The sequence below is a fragment of the Schistocerca cancellata genome, chromosome 2, assembly GCF_023864275.1.
Source record: "Schistocerca cancellata isolate TAMUIC-IGC-003103 chromosome 2, iqSchCanc2.1, whole genome shotgun sequence".
Classification (NCBI taxonomy): Eukaryota; Metazoa; Arthropoda; class Insecta; order Orthoptera; family Acrididae; genus Schistocerca; species Schistocerca cancellata.
Genome location: NC_064627.1, coordinates 56368971 through 56387846, shown reverse-complemented (window position 1 = coordinate 56387846; position 18876 = coordinate 56368971).

Genomic DNA, 18876 nt, shown 5'->3' with positions numbered 1-18876 from the left:
TCATTGGGCCAAACATATGGAAATCCGACGGTGCGAGATCGGGGCTGTAGGGTGCATGAGGAAGAACAGTCCACTGAAGTTTTGTGAGCTCCTCTCGGGTGCGATGACTTGTGTGAGGTCTTGTGTTGTCATGAAGAAGGAGAAGTTCGTTCAGATTTTTGTGCCTACGAACACGCTGAAGTCGTTTCTTCAATTTCTGAAGAGTAGCACAATACACTTCAGAGTTGATCGTTTGACCATGGGGAAGGACATCGAACAGAATAACCCCTTCAGCGTCCCAGAAGACTGTAACCATGACTTTACCGTCTGAGGGCAAGGCTTTAAACTTTTTCTTGGTAGGGGAGTGGGTGTGGCGCCACTCCATTGATTGCCGTTTTGTTTCAGGTTCGAAGTGATGAACCCATGTTTCATCGCCTGTAACAATCTTTGACAAGTAATTGTCACCCTCAGCCACATGACGAGCAAGCAGTTCCGCACAGATGGTTCTCCTTTGCTCTTTATGGTGTTCGGTTAGACAACGAGGGACCCAGCGGGAACAAACCTTTGAATATCCCAACTGGTGAACAATTGTGACAGCACTACCAACAGAGATGTCAAGTTGAGCACTGAGTTGTTTGATGGTGATCCGTCGATCATCTCGAACGAGTGTGTTCGCACGCTCCGCCATTGCAGGAGTCACAGCTGTGCACGGCCGGCCCGCACGCGGGAGATCAGACAGTCTTGCTTGACCTTGCGGCGATGATGACACGCGCTTTGCCCAACGACTCACCGTGCTTTTGTCCACTGCCAGATCATCGTAGACATTCTGCAAGCGCCTATGAATATCTGAGATGCCCTGGTTTTCCGCCAAAAGCAACTCGATCACTGCCCGTTGTTTGCAACGCACATCCGTTACAGATGCCATTTTAACAGCTCCGTACAGCGCTGCCACCTGTCGGAAGTCAATGAAACTATACGAGACGAAGCGGGAATGTTTGAAAATATTCCACAAGAAATTTCCGGTATTTTCAACCAAAATTGGCCGAGAAAAAAAATGTGTTGCATTACTTATTGAACTGCCCTCGTAAGTTAAACTCCACAGGAAGATGGCTGGAATCTGTCCCGACTTGAATACATACACGTTGTTGCTCACGGGAATGTCCCAAAAGCGACAATCAGGATCACTCGAAGAAATGTAAACAGTTGAGGCTCGATAGTACGTTAATTGAGGACTCAACTTTCATGCCCAAGACCGGTGGGCGACGAACTTCGTAGCACTCGCAAGCAGCACCTCACACTGCAACCGCGTGTGCACACCGCCAGGGGCCCTGGCCAGGGTACGCGCGATGGAGACTTCCTCGCTGCTCCACGCCAACCGACCAACTGCCCAGGCCCGGAAACGATGAAAGAACCAAGTATACGTCGGCCGATGAGACGACCAACCGAACGACCAACCAACGGTCGTCGCACTCCAAGCTCCCTCCGTCGGAGAGTTCATGTGTGTGGCCAGCGGTCGGCGAACACTGGCTGTCGGCTCCTGACCGGCGCTCCGTCCCCGACTCCACTGCTGCTGCGTCCCGACTGCACTGCTGGTGCGCCTCCAACTGACTGCCAGATTTTTTTTTTCTTTATTGTAATTTGAACACCCCATACAAGGTGGGCTGGCAGCGGAAAAGTGTACTCCTCTCTTCAGCCATAAGCAGTACAATAAAAGAGAAAGGGAGACAGAAAAGTAACAGACTGGCGGTTTAAAAAACAGTAGATACAATAATTAAAAAACATGAAGCCGTTCACACTCGACGAAACAAACAAGAAAACTGTCGGCACTGTGCACAAACACTGAGGAGTTAGACGACACATGTGAACGAAGGAGCGTGGATGGCGAAAAACACTGATGCACAAACACGACGGCACAGACACTAAACCGAGGGCGACGATCTCCGGCGCGCGAATGTTCACTATGCGTGTGCGTGTCCGGGGACCTGCCAAGAGAGGAGGAGGAGGAGGAGGGGGAGTGGGAGAGCGAGAGGGGAGAGCAGAGACGCCACGGGCAGGGGAGAGAGGGGGGAGAGAGGAAGGGGGAGGGGAAGCCCGAGGGGAGAGGGGTGGAGGGAGGGGACGGGGGAAAAGAAAAGAGAAGGGAAGGGAAGAGAAGGGAGGGAGGGTGCCTAAGGGAAAGGACACCGGAAGTGGGGGAGGGCAGGGTCAAAGTTGGTAGGAGGGGTAGATGGAGGGGAGGAGGACATCATCAGGGAGGGGAGCTGGCGGAAGCAACCTTGGGAGAGAGTAAGGAGGGTGGAGAGATGGAGACCAGGTGGGACGTGGGAATACAGGCGTGGCAGCGGGCGGGGGTGGGAGAGGATCGGGGATACGAGCGGGTGAGGAGGATCAAGTTTACGGGAGGTGTACAGGATCCGCTGACTGCCAGACACTCGACGACCCTTAAATACTATCGGTCGCTCCAGAGTTGGTATGACAGAGCACTTATCGATACGCGCTGCTGCTGCTGCTCACAGGCGAGTAAGGCAGGAAGTTAGTGACGCCAGTAAATGGAATAAGGAAACGAGGCGGCATATCGGAATAGAAGATGTCAAACAATAAATGAGATGAACACGAGCTGTGCACAGCTGAATAGCCGGCCGGTGTGGCCGTGCGGTTCTAGGCGCTTCAGTCTGGAACCGCGTGGCCGCTACGGTCGCAGGTTCGAATCCTGCCTGGGGCATGGATGTGTGTGATGTCCTTAGGTTAAGTATGTTTAAGTAGTTCTAAGTTCTAGGAGACTGATGACCACAGATGTTAAGTCCCATAGTGCTCAGAGCCATTTGAACCATTTGAACCACAGCTCAATAAGATCTGCTCGAATGTAGTCTAGATATCCGAGAAAACAGCTTCCTAGGCGCCCTGTATTAAACGAGTGGGCAGGATCTCACAGAAAGTCTGCAGATGGCCATACTCACTGTCGAGCCCAGATTCACCCTCGCCAGAATAGGGTCGAGAGGTCCCACTTCTCATACCCAAAATGACATAAAGGTGGCCGAGAATGAATAGCCAACCACTGAAATATTGCGGAATTCAGGAAAGGAATGAAGTTTTCGTCTCTCGCCTCCCAGCCATTCACCCTAATGGCGATGAAACCGGGGAGTGGGTGGAGCAGAACTGTCTGATACTGAAGGGCACAATCCACTCGGATCAGAGACGTTTGACGTACGTGGTGGACTGATTGGTGGAAAGAAATTAAACGAAAGCACCCTTCAGATTACTGGGGCATTGATGATCCAGAGCCGTCCCTTCGAGAATCACCCTTGTTCGAGGCCACCCTTCAAGATGAAGGCCACTCTGTTGCAGGTGTAGCAAATGGCTTCCACAGCTCCAACAAAAATCCACAACAGAGAGATAGAGCCAGAGGTCGATGGATTGTTCATAAGCCCCAGCTAGAGAGCACGAGCCATACAGCAGAATTATTGACGTCGGAGCAGCCCTCAGGCTTCACACTGGCTGCTTTCCCACAAACAGAACAATGTAAGAAACTTTTCCAGTCTGGCCAGACAGATTGCCTCTGTGGTCCCAAGCAAGAGCAGCAGATGGCTGTAGACTGTCAGGAGTATGGCAGTAAAGAACAGCGTGCACCACAAGACTGCTATTGGGAATGTTAAACAAGATCCGCAGCAGTGAGCAAAAGTGCCAAACCTAAAAAATTGTGTTGCTGAAAGAGTAGAATGTAGTTTCAGGCGTTGTACCGAGTTAGTAAACATTATTAGCTTTCCATCCTTTCCAAACTGTGCACCTACTGAATTCAGGCCTCTAGGAGGATGGACTCTCCTTCCAGAGTACTGTACGTGAGATGTGAGCTGTATAATAATGCTAGTGTTGATGGTCCGAGGAAAGGTTCACGAACTCGTTGTCCTGCTTCAGTTCGGTAGCTGTATACAGCTCACATTTGGATAGCCACAACGTACGAGCAGAAAACCCATGGCGACTGCACCACAAAGTAAGGAGGATGCTAAGTTCATGATGTGACGTCATTATGACGTATATACGCTTTAGTCGATTAACACACCTATCGACTTTTACGAACGTTCGAGATTCTAAACTGTCGTCAGCTAGTGGTTTGTTTTGACACGTTCGATTCTGATAACAGCTCAGTGTGGCATCGTATATGTATTTCGCCAAAATAAAAGAGCTGGATATTAATAGAAATATTCCTGACCGTGGCCTTGAAAACACCACGGACAACACGTTTCGTAAAAAAGTGAAGTCTTCTTATGTCCCGACCAGATTAGATTGTGTGATTGTTGTATTGAATGCTTACGCCGAAAATAATATTTATTTATCATCAATATTTTAGTATGGTTTCATCGAATTGGTCTTGTCAGTACATATTAGATTGTAGCAGCATACTCTTGCTGACTTTTTTTTCTTAATTTATATAGCTGAAAGAGAAGTCGTGCAAGTTTGTTAGCTAAGTAATTTATATGTCCATCCCAAGATAGTCTTTTATCAACCATAATTTTTACACTCGGACCGCAGAGACAGGTACCTTAGTGTCCAGTAATGACTGGTCTGTAAAATGATTGAATTTCGAACTTAAAAAGAAAAATATGAGGCATTGTTGAAGAAAAATCGTCGACCGGAGATGAAATACGAGGGGAAGTGGATTTCTCAATGTAATCTTAACCAAAGGTTAGTGTCTTGACGCATCTAAAGATTTTGGCTGCTGAATGCTTCTTCTCACCGAGTACGAATAACCGACGCACTTCAGCTGGGTCAGAAGTACATCAATTTCTGCTTGAGATCCACAATAACCACGCAATTTCCAGTCGTCATCGATGCTGAACTCTTTTCAGCTTTTCTCTCATTAGTCTCTCGAATGCTGAACACATAATTAGAGACGAGCAAGGAAAAACAACGCACAGGACACACACACAGTACAATACACGATTTAAACGCAAGGAACGCAAAACACATTTAAACGAACGGCGCAGAGCACAGCGCTACCCTGTCACAACCTCTCGAAAGTTCACAAAAGTCGATATACGGTTTCTATCGTTTTCGATGTAGGGTGTATACGTCATAATGACGTCACATCGTATCCAAGTCCGGTGAACTTAGCATCCTCCACAAAGTAATACCAATGTTGCAAGCGTAGTATCAGCTACGGACCGTTTTCTGGAGGCGGATGGACTAGCAGCGGTGCTGCTTTGCCATAATTTATTACTACGTAGCTCTTCTCTAGCAGCGTCCCGAAAAAAGTAACTGGAGAGATGAATGACTGCTAGCTGAGAGCAAATGGCTTAGGTGTCAGTGAAAGTCGTCATCGAAGGCAACATGAACTGCAAGCGTGGAAACTTGTAATGGTTACTGATTTACAAGATCGTTTCTGAGAATCGTAGTGTGGGGACACATAGCCTATAATGATGACTCATGTCTGGTTTATTTTGTGGTCATTAGCAATCCATTCTGAATGAGTCTAACATGATTAAACTTCTGGTAGTAATTCGTCTGTTAAGGAAGTAAAATTTATGATGGGACCGAGGTGCATTCTATAGCACATCACTTAACAAGATAGCACCAATGATGTCTCTACGCTATCTTTGGAGTACCTCAACTACCGAGCAAACAGGCTGGGAAATCCCTGACGCGGTTCGATAGCCGCATCATAAAGTTTCTCCAAAAACAAAGACAGCTGCACCGAGATTTAAACGTAGCCAGTGCCTCGTAGGCAATATTAGCCAAAATTAGACTTAAGATAGACACACGCGAAGCACTGAACGACTTCGTTTCTTCTCTTCTTTCTGCGAATTTTCTACACCCTGCGGCGTCTTTCGCATCCAAGTTTCTTACATGGTGCTGGCCTGCATCGCGCGCCTCACTCCGTCGTTCCAATGCAGCCGAGGTCTTTCTCTTTTTCTGTATTGTGGAGGTCTCAAGTGTTCATATTTTTGAGGGCCATCTTCCCTCTGGAATTCTTCTAAGATATCCGTACCATGTTAGCCGCTTGTTTTCAGCTGTGTCTGCAATATCTTTTCCGACTCCCATCTATTCTCGTAGCATTTCATTTCTTATTTTGTCTCTTCTTCACAACCTCGTCTCTAAAACTCCATTTCCATTACCTTTGATTTCTGTCATGGATCCTGAAGACTTTCCATAGTTCAGCACCACACAGAGCATCGCTCTCAATATAGTTTCATATATCCTTCTTTTCAAATTTTTTGACTTCGTTTTATTCCAGAAAATGGAGGGTAGCAACTTAATTGCCACCTTCCCTGTTCTATTCTGTGCTTTATTTCCTCGTTGCTTCCACATTTACCCGAAATGATTGTCCCTAAATATTTATATGAACGGCTACACTTTAGTATAAATACATCATCCATATCAAGATCGATTCCAGTACCACCGACAACTAAGTATTCAATCTTTGTAAAATTAATTCATGTCCCACTGCTCATATGATTCTTTAAGCTTTCTTAACATGTAAGACACATCCTCTTCTTCCTTGGTGAAGATGACCTGATCGTCGGCGAATTTGACTGAGAACACAGTCTCCAGGTACTGTAATTCCCATGTGTATGCACTTCTTTTTCCAATTTTTCAGTGCTTCATTCAAAAATATTTTAAAGACGGTAGGCGCATCCTTGTCTCAACCGTGTGTTAACTTTAAGTTTCTGTGATAGTAACCTCCCTACTTTAACACTACCGGTATTATCTGAATATAGCTTTCTAAGGGCTTGTACATAACATATATGAATGTTCTGGTTCGTCATTGCTTCTCACATCCTAGAAAATGGTACACTGTCATGGCCTGCTGCAAGTGTATAAAAATATGTGTGTCTCCAAGTTACGTGCCAGTCTCTTGTCGGTCACCTGTCTAATGCTGCAGATATTATAGATAAAAACCTTCCTGTTTCACTCTTTCTACTTCCTCAATTTTTCTCTCAGTTCTAGTTTTAAGTATCTTACCAAACAATCTTGACATAGAACTGAGAGCTGTGATGCAAATGTGTTCTAGTGAACCCTTATTTAAACTCGACAGGCGTTTCCTCTTCATTAAGACAGCCGTTAAATAGCCTTGCGCGACCTTCAAATAACACATTCTAACCGACCTGCAACAGCTCCATATATATAGCTCCAGGTTCTTTGAATTGCTTGTATCTTTACTTCCGGTGTTGTTATCTCCTGAATTTCTGTGTCATGTTCGTTGCTTGTAAAGCAGCATACACACCGGAATTCGGATCCATCTTCTTTAAACAGTTTTCATAGTATGTCTCCCATCTATCTAGGCTTATAAGCTGTAAGTTTATACTACTTCTTTCGTTCATTCTTAGCTGTTATATCACCTTTCATGCTTCTTTGGACTTGAGCTCCCTATGCCGTTACCAATTTATTCACATTTAAGCTCCACATAACATTATTTGCTCTAATTCCGGCTTTCTTTGCCTCTCCTCTTGGTCTTACATACCTACTTCTATCATCAGCCTCGTAAGCTGTCTGTCATAGTCCTCCTTTCTCTCCTTCACTTTTGCAGCAATATCATTACTTTTAAGTTTGCCAGACGTGTTCACAACTACTCCGAGACTTTCAAAGGTAGCTTCAGAAATAGCTCTCGCTATTTTCTTGCACGCTACTTCCACAACCGGTTTAGATCACTGATTATCTTCACAGTGGAAAAATGTCCATTGTGACAACTTCAAATGCCATACATGCTATTTAAGCAGAAAAGTATACGCCTTAGGTGACTTTTCTGACGTTTGTAAGCAAGCTACGGCGTATACTTTTCGGTTGAAAAGCATGTACGACATGTGAAGTAGTCACAATAGATATTATTCCACAGTGAAGATGATCAATGATCGAAACCGGTTGAGAATAAATATATTATCAGACAACTCAGTGTGTACCGCGCACTTCTCCAAAAAAAAAAAATTGTATCCGTTTACCTTCATATCCACACTCATCAGACACCCGTTCGCTCAGTCCCATTTCTTAATGCAGTTTTCTTCTACTTTTTTTATGTAACACAACGTACCCTTCTTCGACCAACACTCTTCGTTCGCCGGCCGCGGTGGTCTAGCGGTTCTGGCGCTGCAGTCCAGAACCGCGGGACTGCTACGGTCGCAGGTTCGAATCCTGCCTCGGGCATGGGTGTGTGTGTTGTCCTTAGGTTAGTTAGGTTTAAGTAGTTCTAAGTTCTAGGGGACTTATGACCTAAGATGTTGAGTCCCATAGTGCTCAGAGCTACTCTTCGTTCATTCGTGAACTTAATCGTCTATTTCCTCTACTCCTTTGCCACTCTCTTTTGTTTGTGTTAGTTCTATTACATCTACGTTGTTCAGATGGATTTCTTTGAATACTTCTATTTTATTCGTTGCGATTCCTTGGACTTCCGTGTACCAAAATTAATATACCTTTTCCGTTTGCCGGGTCTGTTTAAGTCTGATCTGGTTCCGAGGCTTTACTCTTGCATTTTTTGCAGGTTGAAGTCTTCCAAGTGATGGGGAGCAGGCCCAACGCCTCAACCCCCAACCTGGAGGACCAGGTCACTTTTAATCAACATTTTCTTCCTTTATACCGACACTGGCTCTGGACTTAAGGGCTCAGTCTTCTCCATGACTTAATCAGAATTATGCTGGCTCCAATATACAAAGGTTCATCCTCTCCACTGTCGCGGTCGTTGGAGATAGAACAGAAAAATGAAGCGATGAGAAAATACACTCCTGGAAATGGAAAAAAGAACACATTGACACCGGTGTGTCAGACCCACCATACTTGCTCCGGACACTACGAGAGGGCTGTACAAGCAATGATCACACGCACGGCACAGCGGACACACCAGGAACCGCGGTGTTGGCCGTCGAATGGCGCTAGCTGCGCAGCATTTGTGCACCGCCGCCGTCAGTGTCAGCCAGTTTGCCGTGGCATACGGAGCTCCATCGCAGTCTTTAACACTGGTAGCATGCCGCGACAGCGTGGACGTGAACCGTATGTGCAGTTGACGGACTTTGAGCGAGGGCGTATAGTGGGCATGCGGGAGGCCGGGTGGACGTACCGCCGAATTGCTCAACACGTGGGGCGTGAGGTCTCCACAGTACATCGATGTTGTCGCCAGTGGTCGGCGGAAGGTGCACGTGCCCGTCGACCTGGGACCGGACCGCAGCGACGCACGGATGCACGCCAAGACCGTAGGATCCTACGCAGTGCCGTAGGGGACCGCACCGCACCTTCCCAGCAAATTAGGGACACTGTTGCTCCTGGGGTATCGGCGAGGACCATTCGCAACCGTCTCCATGAAGCTGGGCTACGGTCCCGCACACCGTTAAGCCGTCTTCCTCTCACGCCCCAACATCGTGCAGCCCGCCTCCAGTGGTGTCGTGACAGGCGTGAATGGAGGGACGAATGGAGACGTGTCGTCTTCAGCGATGAGAGTCGCTTCTGCCTTGGTGCCAATGATGGTCGTATGCGTGTTTGGCGCCGTGCAGGTGAGCGCCACAATCAGGACTGCATACGACCGAGGCACACAGGGCCAACACCCGGCATCATGGTGTGGGGAGCGATCTCCTACACTGGCCGTACACCACTGGTGATCGTCGAGGGGACACTGAATAGTGCACGGTACATCCAAACCGTCATCGAACCCATCGTTCTACCATTCCTAGACCGGCAAGGGAACTTGCTGTTCCAACAGGACAATGCACGTCCGCATGTATCCCGTGCCACCCAACGTGCTCTAGAAGGTGTAAGTCAACTACCCTGGCCAGCAAGATCTCCGGATCTGTCCCCCATTGAGCATGTTTGGGACTGGATGAAGCGTCGTCTCACGCGGTCTGCACGTCCAGCACGAACGCTGGTCCAACTGAGGCGCCAGGTGGAAATGGCATGGCAAGCCGTTCCACAGGACTACATCCAGCATCTCTACGATCGTCTCCATGGGAGAATAGCAGCCTGCATTGCTGCGAAAGGTGGATATACACTGTACTAGTGCCGACATTGTGCATGCTCTGTTGCCTGTGTCTATGTGCCTGTGGTTCTGTCAGTGTGATCATGTGATGTATCTGACCCCAGGAATGTTTCAATAAAGGTCGAAATATTACATTTATTTTGCGGTAACACCTCCACTGAGAAAGGTCGTACTGCGGTTCCACCTTTCATACGTCGCACGAACACCTTAGGGACAGATGTAGAAGTAAGCGACCGCGGGACGTAACCCCAACGACGTACACTCAACTGCGGAAACGTACTTGACCGGTTTGGATACCAATACGACTCCATATAGAGTAGGCGAAAGAAGTTGCTCCTCTTCTAGCAGCAGCCTGCTTTTGCTCGCTAGGAGAATGAGACACCCCAAGACACTGGAAAAATGCGCACGTCCTTCCCGTATTCAAGAAGGGTATGAAACGTCCCCTTTGAAAAAATATATACAAGACTGTGCTTAAACTGACACACAATAATTTTAGCGCAACGCAATCTGACTTTCAAAAATCTCTACAAAAGAATGGCCCTGACTAACATTAACCTATACCTTTCACAAATCACTTACCTCACAAAAATCTTCGTTACTCGAACTACTGCAATACAGCGAGCACCACTACTGCCAGCTAAATAAAAGATTCAAACTACGGAAGTCACTAACTACTGATAGGGATAGTTAGCAAATGAAAGATTTTAATAGAGAACAAACAATATATTTACCTTAATAATCATAATATATATAGCAGTTCATGCCATTCAGTATTACAAATCCCAAAACTCCGCCATCTCTCTCCCCACATCCACCACTGCTGGCGGCTCACCTCCAACTGCGCAACGCTACGCGCTGTTCACATCCAGCTGCCGCTGCCCAACACTACAATGGCAGACAACAATGCAAACTAGCTACAGACTGCACACAGCACAGCCAGTGATTTTCATACCGAGCGCTACGTAACGTTGCCGATAAGAAAACATAAACAGCCTACTTACATAAAGAAAACATAAACAGCCTACTTACCAGGGTTGTCGAAGAGATGCACAGAATAATAGCAAACAATCCTGATGGACGAACATCCGCAACTGAGCATTATACTAGAGTTTGAAAATACCGCTTCAGTTGTCAATTTCTTTTATTATCACGATCGGTTTCGGGCTCTCATAAGCCCATCCTCAGGTGTCGCAAACTGTGCTGTGGCCCACGAGCGCGGCAGCGGACCTGAGGATGGGCTTATGAGAGCCCGAAACCGGTCGTGATAATAAAAGAAATTTACAAATGAAGCGGTATTTTCAACCTCTAACAAAATTATAGGCCTGACATCAGTCTAATGTAGAGTTTTAGATGTTTTATGCTCGAGTATTACGACCTTTCTGTAGACTGATTCCGCAAACAATGAACTTGTAAAATTTAGGTCGTTCTCTTCCTCCACGACACCCAAAAGGCAGTATTTACGGGCCTCAAGTTTGATGTGTTCCTTGACTTCCGGAAGGAGTTCGATACAGCTCCACAACGTAGCGAATGAACGCGAGAGTACTGGATATCAGACCGACTTCTCACGTTTCCATATGTTTTCTGCCATTTGTAACGGAACATATTAAAAGCTTTACTTTACCGAAGTATGCGATACCCTCCAAATTCAACCAGTTTAACGAGTATTTATGATTATAGAAAAGTTATTGTGTATGTTAACAATGATTGCATAACATGTCTGCATAAACAGTCAACCCATTAAATTATACTGAATAACTGACCCACACAAAAGTTTATATCACTTGATCACTGATACAGCAAATGTCATCATGTAAAAACACTAAGTTCATCTTAAATAATTAATATGAAGTACGAAAAATAGTGGCCAACTTAGGTATTTTGGATCTCCTTAAATAAAAATCACCCAGTGAAACCTATTTGTTCACTAGGAGCGTTTTCACTCAGTATTCACGTAATCAATCCTATTTTAGACGAAAACCAATGAAATTCTTAATAATTCATGTTATTTACTTATTTATGCAAATTAGAGAAGTCAATTGACAAACTTCTAAAAAACGGCCTGTTTGTAACAGAGAATTATTCTGTCAAGTCAACAAATCTGTCTGTCATTTTAATAACATGTTAAATTATGTCACTCGATGCAAATTAATAACTTCTCTGCACAAATTATGATAACAGATGTACATGTGACTTGTAAACTATATCTCTTTTTAGTAGTTCTTTGACAATGTTATAAATACAAGCAGCAAGAACGGTCGGGAGGCAGTCGGAATGCCACGTTGGTAAAGTGTGTTTGTGTGTTATTGTTTGAGGTGGATAAACAATGCAAAGAACATGTAACGGAAGTACTACTTTGTGTTGTGTCATGGTCTTTGGTGGACAGTGGAATTAAGATGGCCACCAGAGTAATAAATATTTGAAGTTTACATATTTGTTGGTTTCGCTCGTTCTTTATCATCAAAATCACATAAAAAACACGGGACCTCATGTTTTTAACCCTAGACAACCAGATTTAGAGCCAGCATCAGCATCGAGACACAGCAGCGATCCAGCAAGTAGCAGCGATTACCACAACACAATGCATTTTAATGGCGCCAACCTAACATCAAGTGCTAACAAGCTCCGTAAATGGGAGTGAAATAGTGCGATTATAGCAATTAGCTGTATCTACGACTAGGCGACCATTACACATTGTAAACAATTCCCCATTTACTGTACTTCAATGTACCCTTGATATGCCGGAAAAATTATACATTTAAAGTCGGCGGAAGGCATAAAACGTCATCCGAAATTGTACTAAATGCTTTCTCAGAAAATTATTTTGAACAATTAGTTCATGAGCCCACTCGAAGCGTAAATGGTTGCGAAAACATACTTGACTTCTTAGCGACAAATAATCCTGGACTAACAGAGAGTATCATGACGAATGCAGGAATTAGCGACCACAAGGCAGTTGCTGCTAGGATGAAAAGCGTAACACCCACAACAATGAAAAAGAAACGCAAAGTACATCTATTTAAAAAAAAACATGATAAACATTAAGACACAGTATCCACTCCTTCCGATCTGATCACGTAAGCGTAGAAAAGATGTGGAATGATTTCAAAGAGATAGTATCGACGGCAATTAAGAGATATATATACCATATAAATCAATAAGTGATGATACTGATCCCCCATGGTACACAAAACGGGTCAGATCGCTGTCGCAGAAGCAGCGAAAACAGCATGCCAAATTTAAAAGTACGCAAAATCCCCAAGTTTGTCAAAGTTTTGCAGAAGTTCGAAATATAGCGCGTACTTCAATGCGAGATGCTTTTAATAATTTCCACAACGAAATTCTTTCTCGTAATCTGGCAGAGAAACCCAAAGAGATTCTGGTCATACATAAAGCACAGCAGTGGCAAGACGCAATCAATACCTTCACTGCGCGATAACAATCGTGAAGTCACTTATGACAGTGCCACTAAAGCAGAGCTATTAAACACGATTTCCAAAACTCCTTCATCAAAGAAGACAAAGTAAATATTCCTGAATTTCAATTAAGAACAACTGCCATGATGAGAAACATAGAAGTAGATATCCTCGGCGTAACAAAGCAGCTTAAATCACTTAATAAAAGCAGTGCCTCCGGTCTAGATTGTATACCAGTCAGGTTTCACTCAGGGTAGGCTGATACAATATTATGTACAACCTCTCGCTCACAGAAAATTCCGTACCTAAAGACTGGAAAATTTCTTAAGTCACACCAATACGCTAAAAGGGAAATAGGAGCAATCCGCTGAATTACAGGCCCATATCACTAAAGTCGATTTGCAGTAGGGTTTTGGCACGTATACTGTGTTCGAACTTTATGAAGTTTCCCGAAGAAAACGATTTATTGACACATAGTCAGCACGGATTCAGAAAATATCGTTCTCGTGAAACAGAACTAGCTCTTTATACTCATGAAGTAATGAGTGCTATCGACAGGGGATGTAAAATTGATTCCATATTTTTAGATTTCCAGAAGGCGTTAGACACCGTTCCTCACAAGCGTCGTCTAACCAAACTGCGTGCCTATGGAATATCGCCTCGGTTGTGCGATTTGATTCATGATTTCCTGTTAGAAAGGTCACGATTCGTAGAAATAGACGGAAAGTCATCGAGGAAAACAGAAGTAATATACGTCGTTCCCCGAGGAAGTGTTATAGGCCGTCTATTGTTCCTGATCTATATTAACGACATAGGAGTCAATGTGAGTAGCCCTATTAGATTGTTTGAAGATGATGCTGTCATAAGAGACCAAAACGAATTGAAAAATGATTTAGATAAGATATCGGTATGGTGCGAAGTCGCTATTGACCCTGAATAAAGAAAAGTGTGAAGTTATTCACATTTCACATGAGTCTAAAAGAAATCCGCTAAATTCGATTACGCGATAAGTCACACAAATCTTAAGACTGTAAATTCAACTAAATACTTAGGGATTACAATTACAAATAAGCTTAATTGAAACGATCACATAGACAATGTTGTGGGTAGAGAAAACCAAAGACTGCGATTCCAGCAGAACACTTAGAAGAGACTGCTTACACCACGTTTGTCCGCCCTATTCTGGAGTATTTCTGTGCGGTGTGGGACCCGCATCAGGTGGGACTGACGGATGACATCGGAAAAGTTCAAAGAAGGCCGGCTCGTTTTGTATTATCGCGAAACAGGGGAGATAGTGCCACAGACATGATACGCGAATTGGAGAGGCAATCATTAAAACAAAGGCGTTTTTCATTGGAACGGGATCTTCTCATGAAATTGCAATCACCAGTTTTCTCCTCCGATTGGGAAAACATTACGTTGGCACCCACCTACATAGGGTGAAATGATCATCACGATAAAATAAGAGAAATCAGGGCTCGCATAGAATAAATTAAGTGGTCAATTTTCGCGCGCGCCGTTCGGGAGTGGAACGGTGTAGAGAGAGCTTGAAGGTGGTTCATTGAACCATATGCCAAGCATTTTATTGGGAATAGCAGAGTAATCACATAGATGTAGATGTACTGGGACAAAGATAATGAGGACGCTACACTAATTGTGAATACGTTTTTGTATGTCCATCCTTCTGATTGGAAACTGAATAAGATCCATGACTCTGACAGAAAGCTTACAAACTTCGTGACGCGACTCAAGGGCTCCCAGCGAGCAAATCACAGCACGCTAACCTTAATTAAGATATATCATCAGACACAAGTAACTTCGCTCGTACTCTACACAATATTCATATATATGACCCGGTGGATACAGCTTGAAGCCATATGAGGCTTTCCAAGAATCTTGGTGTTATATAGAAAGTCGCAACGCTAGATTTTAGTGAACTGCTTGGAGACCTGTAGACGAGCGACGCTTGGTACAGAGAGAAGCAATTTGTAGAATGAAGGCTTTCACGACCGGATGACATATCTGCTGGGGCACCTTGCGGGATGTGAGGTCGTGATCCAAGAAACTCTTCTGTTCCTGACGTTTCTGCGCTGGACATCCTCAGAGGCGTTCCTCCACTGAGTCTTGCCGACTGACTGGTCGGACGTCCGAGAGGGGCGTGGTCAAAGTAACACGTTAAGAGCAGAGATAATCCTTGTCAGAGATAAAACTTAAATATCGATTGTTGTCATGTCAAAGATAAAACTGTCTAGCGATTCTGCAGAGCTACTGTCCAATGTCGCAAAGTTCCATTGCCTCCTCTTTCCTATTAAAATTATCCTGATGCTTATAAATTTCAGTGGCTTCTCTACATAGTCGTGGATAATAATTTGACGTTGTAGCTAAAATTTCTGTTTCAGAAAACTTCACTTCGTGGTTTCCTGCGTGAAGAGCAAGCTCTGATACAGCTGATTTCTCTATTTTTCCTAGTCGGCAAAGACCTTTGTGCTCTTCTAGCCGTGTATTTACGCTCCTCTTGGTAGTCCAATATAAACTTTGCCACACGTACTCGGAATTTTGTATACATCACATGACTGCAGAGGAGGACGCTTATCCTTCACAGATCGGAGTGCTTGACTTATTTTCTTTTTTGGTCTAAAGACCGGTCTGATTCCATGTTTCTGTAAAATCTTACCGATCTGATCGGTTACTTTTTTTGACAAAAGGGAGAGAAACTGTATTTTTCCATCGTTGTGGTTCATCCTTGTCCTTCGGTCGTATATTCCTTGGTTGCAAAATTCTCTTTACCTCTTTCCCTGAGTAGCCATTTTTTTTTTCGAAAGCCTGTTTCAGATGTTTTATTGCAGCGTCCAGGTGTTCCGATGTGCATACCTGTTCGGCTCTGTCGGCAAGACTTTTAATGACACCTCTCTTTTGTTGTGACTTGTGACTGGAATTTTTATGCAAATATTTGTCCGTATGTGTTATTTTCCGAAAAAACATTATGTCCCTAACTTCCATCGGACTGTCCCATAACTAAAACATACAAGAAAGATAGTCTCATATCATTTTACATTTCCATGGTTAACTGGATTTTTGGATTGGTTTTATTTAGATAATCAAAGAATTCGTCCAAACCCTTTCTACCATGGGACTAAGCCCCAAATGTGTGATCTACAAACGGGTACCAGCGAGGTGGTTTCTTATTTGGTTTGTCCAGAGGCGATTCTCTCCATATAGAAATTAGCTATCGCAGGACCTAATGGGTTACCAACTACAACACCATCAAGTTGCTCATAAAAGTCATCGTCCCACTGGAACTGACTCGAAGTAAGGCAATGTCTAAAAAGAGCAGTCAGATTTCCCGGAAAAATATCCATAAAAATCATAACATCGTTAACTGGAATCATAGTGAATAAGGACACAATGTCGAAACTTACAAGAATATCTTCAGGAGCCAGGATTAGCCCTTCAAGTTCCTCAATAAAATGACCTGAGTCTATTATATATGAGTCAGTTTTTCAAATATATGGTTGTAAACGAGTTGTCAGATATCTTGCTATTTCATACGTGGCAGAATTGATGGCACTACGACTAATAGGAAAATCTATTTTATGAATTTTGTGTATACTGTGCACTCTAGGACACATAGCTTCGCTCTTCCACAAAGCTCTTTTATTTTCTTGTTGAACAGAGGTAGATGACTTAATCAATTTATTTGTTTTTCTCAATACGCTGGCTGTAGGCTTTTCCGTAAGTTTTTTTGTACTGTCCTGATGTTAAAACTTTCAAAATTTTACTTCGGTAATATTCTGTATTCATAACAACAGTAGCATTCCCTTTATCAGCAGGAAGAACCACTATCTCTTCGTCTGCATTTAAACCTCTGAGAGCCTTCCTCTCGCCTTTCTTTAAATTACGTTCCAAAGGTTTACTGTGGCATAAGATCCTGGTGATACGGTGATGTCTGATGCTGTTATTAACAAGTCGGAGAGAGTGTCATCTGAAGACGAGATTTCCACCCTTTCAAAAGGGTTCTGACAACTGGTTTACAACCATATATTTGGAAAACTGACTCATATATAATAGACTCAGGTCATTTTATTGAGAAACTTGAGGGTCTAATCCTGGCTGCTGAAGATATTCTTGTAAGTTTCGACATTGTGTACGGTAAGCTAAGATTTCCCTAGTTTCAAAGGATTCCAAACCTGGTCTACCTGCATTGTTACAAGCAACGAAAGCTACAGTTAGCCATCCGTTACCCAAACTAGAGGAAGAAGAAACTTTCATTAAAGAAAATTTAACCTCGCACCACAAAATAAAGTAGGTCCATGAATAAGAACAAACTGAGTAGTTTTACCAACTCCTCTAGTTTCGTTCTTTTTACCCTTCGCAGAAGATGTCGAAGCACCTAGAGTGCCGTCCACATTGATAAATGATTTGTAAATAAGCATTCGCCGACGGCGACGAGAGCAACGTTTACGCATCATTGTAAGAAGCAGTGCCTCAGTGGCTATTCCCTCAAACCGAGTGAATGCGCTAGACAGAAGAGTGTGCTATTTATAGCATCAGTCCTGGCGCACGCAGCTGATGTGGACTCTTATCGGCTCCCGCTATCGCACCGGAAGTGAGTTTTCAAGCAACACGCTCCTAGTAATACTAGGTAACGTGTTGCTCAGACCAATTTGAATCGCGCGCCAAAAAGACGTCAGCCAATCAGAGACTGTGCTCGACATCTATTGAGCATCCCAGAGAGCATCCCAGGGTGCCCCAGAGAGCTACAACACCAAGAAGAATCGCTTCTCGGCTGTAACACCTATGAGTGTACCAGCTTAGGATATTATCTCGAATATGGAAGCAGGTATACGAAATCTCCCCAAGGAAACTTCAAATGCAATTCGAATCGAAACCACTGCTGCACTGTCCAGAATGTTCTTCAAACCAATCGCGAACGAACTGTGGCCTGGTTGACATGGGTCATTTTCGTCCATAAAAATTCCGTCGTTGTTTGGCAACACGAAGTCCATGAATGGCTGAAAATGGGCTCCAAGCAATCGATCATAACCATCTGCAGTCAATCATCGGTTCAACTGGACCAGAGAACCCAGTCCATTCCACGTGAACACAGCCCATCCCATTGTGGAGCCACCACCAGTTTGCACAGTGCGTTGTTAACAACTCGTGGCGCCTGCATCATGCTCGAACCCAGCCGATGTGGTCTCGAGCATAGAACTGCCGCTGAAGGCGATGCCGTGCTGTCAGCAAAGCCACTCGCGTAGGTAGCCTGCTACCATAGCCCATTAACGCCAATTTTCGCTGCTTTGTCCTAACGGATGCTTCGTCGTGCGTCCCACATTGATTTCTGCGCTTATTTTACGCAGTGTGTGCCTGCCTGTTAGCACTGACAGCTATAAGCAAACGCCGCTGCTCTCGGTCATTAAGTGAAGGCCATCGGCCACTGCGTTGTCCTTGGGGAGAGGTAATGACTGAAATTTGATATTCTCGGCACATTCTTGACGCTGTGGATCTCGGAACCTTGAATTCCCTAGCGATTTC